Source organism: Rhodnius prolixus, unplaced genomic scaffold (genome assembly GCF_049639745.1).
Source record: "Rhodnius prolixus isolate KJV_2025 unplaced genomic scaffold, Rpr scaffold_29, whole genome shotgun sequence".
Lineage (NCBI taxonomy): Eukaryota > Metazoa > Arthropoda > Insecta > Hemiptera > Reduviidae > Rhodnius > Rhodnius prolixus.
Genome location: NW_027411628.1, coordinates 1038653 through 1042690, shown reverse-complemented (window position 1 = coordinate 1042690; position 4038 = coordinate 1038653). Strand labels below are relative to the sequence as shown.

General features: G+C 37.6%; 1 pseudogene; it reads left to right on the top strand.

The window, feature by feature from the left end:
- Window positions 1–1029: 1029 nt before the first annotated feature.
- Window positions 1030–1635, top strand: LOC141459920 (uncharacterized; annotated as a pseudogene).
- Window positions 1636–4038: the final 2403 nt, after the last annotated feature.

Here is a 4038-nt window from a genome sequence, read left to right as displayed (position 1 = left end):
GGCAGCTACCCTTGCCTTCAGTGTCTGTACCTTCTCACGACAAACCCCCAACTCGCTAAGAGTAGACGTAAATTCGGTGGGAAATACCGCCTTTCCTTCTCTTTCTAATTTGAGAATAGGTCTCAGTTTCTTCCTCAGCTCCTCTACTGATCCCCCATCCGATAGGCGCCTGACCCTAGCTTCGTACTGAAGTTCGTCTTTGTTTAACCTACCTACATCCATGGTACACAGGATAACCAAAGAGAAAGGCAAGGGAACAAGGAAACGAGAAGGTAAAGAGAAACAAGGATCAATAGGGAACACTAAGAGTTAGTCCTCAACTCTCCTATTTAGGATAAACAAAATAAAGACTGTATATGGATACTACAGACTAGATTTACAATAAAAAAGATATACTTCTCTCTAAAAACCACCCTTCGAGCCCCACGTTGGGCGCCAAACTGTTACGCTCCCCGATGGGGAAGGCAAAGCAGTGCCACTAGCTCAGTAAAGAAGGGGTGGGGAAGGGCGGTTTATAGTTGCCTTGAGCGCCACGCTGTTGTTTCGAGTGAAATAAGTACCGGTTTCAAGGGGATAAATGAAAATAAATAAAAGAAAATAAAATAATAAATGATTAAACAAAAGGTGTAGGGAGAGAGGATGTTTATGGGCTTGTAAGAGTAGGTTCTTGGGGGTACAGCAGCGAAAACCCCCAATACCCGGAATAGTAGGTTGGCTGGAGTAAAAGAGAGAACAGTAACTATAAGGAAGCAGGAATTTAATTTAATTTAGATTTACGGAGCAATCAGTCATCGTGTAATGCACCAGCTACAGCAGGTCGTACTCACTTCAATATCAGGATAGGCTATTTTAAGATCTATAACAGAAAATATAATGCTTGGTTAGCAATTCTTGAACATGAATATTATATTAGTTATACAAACAAAGCTTGGAATTAAATTAATGGGCCCAGCTGACCAAAGAATATTTTCAACACATTGTATACATTTATTAAGAAAAATAAATAAATTTAAATAATAATAATAAAAAAAACTTCAGTTCAGAATAATAACGGATTCAAACTTTGTCAAATTGTCCAATCTCCATTACCTTTGCTACCACCAGCGCTGGGGTTCACTCACCGCTCCTTTTAAATTCAACTTGAATTGGGCAGACACCTGGTTCTCTACTCTTGCCTGTACGCCTTTAGAGTTTTCGTTCTCTCGGTACACGATAAATCCTCCTGCAAGCGAGTTTTCGTTTACTTTTTTTCACCAGCTATCCAAAGGCTCAATTTACTTCGCCAGCGTCAGAACCAACTCTGTTCGGTTCGCAACTTTTTTTTTTCTCATCTGCTCCCACTGCCTTCTGTACTCCTGGATTTTCTCTCTTCTTTTGTTTCCGCTCACTTTTGGTCTTCTAATCCTTTCTTTTTCCAACTATTACTAAGCCTAATTTTTTTTTTTTTTTTATTACACAAAATCAAATTCACTTCATTAAGAGGTGCATTACAAATGACTGACCCCCCCTCTCAACAAAAAAATATTACTATTTATTTATATATTTCGTTTTTTTTTTGTCTGTTCAAATAATCACTGCCTCCCTCTCCCCCACCAGACTGACTGACCTAGCTATTATTTTCTTTTTAACCCCTAACATGTCATTTGAGCCAATCAGACTCAATAAATAATTCATCTGCGAAAACCAGTTGTACTTTATCGAGGGTTTATGACTAAAATGAATATGTTTTAGCTTCAAAAAGCACAACTTAGGAAGTCTATGGTCTTGCATCTCAAGGAGCTTGCAGATCCAGAACAGCGCTGATTTGACCACATTATAACTGGAGTTAAGCAGATCAAATTCAGTTCGGATAAGCCAGGCAGGAGTACTTTTATTCAATGAAAAAAGCTTTTTGTAGAACTCCAGGTGCGCTTTTTCTATTTCAGATAGATATCTCAACCCCCAGATTTCAACCCCGTAAAAGAGAGTACTCATGGAAATAGCATCATTGACCCTACTTCTACATTCCATTGATCTAAATTTACCCTTGCGGCATACTTCTAACACCGAGCCAACAGCAGATGAGGCCCTAGATGCGGCTAATTTGGAAGCGAGGTGGAACAAACCAGAATTTGAGAATCTAATTCCCAAGTAGTCGAAAGCTGATACAACTTCCACCTCCTCACCCAAATAATACAATTTTTTTATCTTTTTTGGTCGGCTTTTATGGAAGTGTATAATTTTTGTCTTAACTGTATTTACTTCCAGATGATTAATACTGGCATAGTAGGCAAGGATTTCAAGCTTTTTCACTAAGTCAGGCATCGAATCAGCGAAAAACACGCTATCGTCCGCATATAGCGAAAGATGTATATCTTTACCTGGGGAAATTGGGATGCCAGAGGCACCTCTCGCTCTAAAGAATTCCTCTATGTCACTTGTAAAGAGGCTAAACAAGTACCCAGACAGGACTTCGCCCTGCAGCACCCCTTTAGTGACAGGTACCTCATCGGATACAATCCCACCACTTTTAACTCGTAATGTTGCATTATCATAGATACTTTTAAGTATCCTTATTAACTTTCCACTTATGCCCATTTGACTCAACTTGTGCCATAGTCTGCTATGGTTCACAGAATCGAATGCCTTCCTATAATCTACAAAGATGACGAATAGATCAGATTTTCTGTAGTCCAATTTGAGTTGAATCATGGTATTTAAAACAAACAGGTTGTCTACACATGAGCGCCCTTTTCTAAAGCCACACTGGCTTTCTGGCAAAGCAAACACACTCTCATCCCATACAATCAATCTTTCCAATATTATCTGGGTGAATATTTTTAATATACCACACAGCAAAGAAATCGGTCTATAGTTATCCGGCATTGTTTTATCACCTTTCTTATATATCATAGAAACTATAGATTTCGCCCAAATATCAGGAACTTTTTCCTGTTCGAGAACTTTGTTAAAGAGGTGGACCAGATATAATTGCCAATTCTGAGGAAGGTTTTTAAAATATTCATTAGGTAGTCTGTCCTGGCCAGGCATCTTGCCACCCTTCAGTTTAAATAGTGAACGTTGTAATTCCTCTAATGAAATGGGTCCGTCAAGGACTGGACAGGACACACTAAAAAACAATTCATCACCTATGTTTGCCTCTCTATAATAATTCCCAAAGTAGATCATCCATTGTTCCGAGTTGCACACGGACAGTCAACCAGTACACATGTGTATTATTTGTTCTGCTGTTAATGTAATTTTTAAACGGTTGTAGCGCAATTTTCTGTGTGAGTTTTATATCTACAGATCGGGTTTACTGAACTCTACCTATTGATAAAATTTTTTTAGAATTTTCATCGAGAAAATTTGAAGAAAATTCAGTTTAAAGTGGTTCTCAAGGTCAATTACTCTGATTTATTTCAAATAGTTTGAAGCAAGTTGGAGGGGATTATTTGTTGATATTTGGTGAAGTTTAAACTGTGTTCAATAATAGTGCGGTACAGGTGGATTGGTGATTTAGTAGTGGGGGAACTATCTCTGTCTCGCTCGCACCATTCAGCCAGCTATTACAACTTACTTATAACCAGCATATTTTTATATGGTCGCGAAATTATTATATCTACTTCATGAATAAAAACGAACAAAAAACGGATAATTATTTTTCACCACAAGTATCGACAACTCCAAAAAGAAGACGGGCTAGAAGCTCGCCAGAAGAATTAGCTAAGAGAAGGTCGTATTGTGATACAGTAGTTGAAAAAAGAGGTATGGAATTAAATTTAGAAAATATTAGTGCCTTATTGGTCACTAAACTGAATTCTTTCTCTTTGTCATTGCCGTCACGTGAGGATTTCAAATCATTAGAGAAAAAAATAGATGTTCTTATGGTGGAAAATCTTAATTTGAAAAGAGAAATTACGGAGATGAAATCAAGAGAAAAGAATATGAGTAACCTCGTTGAGAATTTAATTAATAAAAATAAATCTAGGAATTTAATGTTCAGAGGTCTTGAAGATCATCAGAATAAAAATGCAGATGAATTAGTGAAGGAAGTTT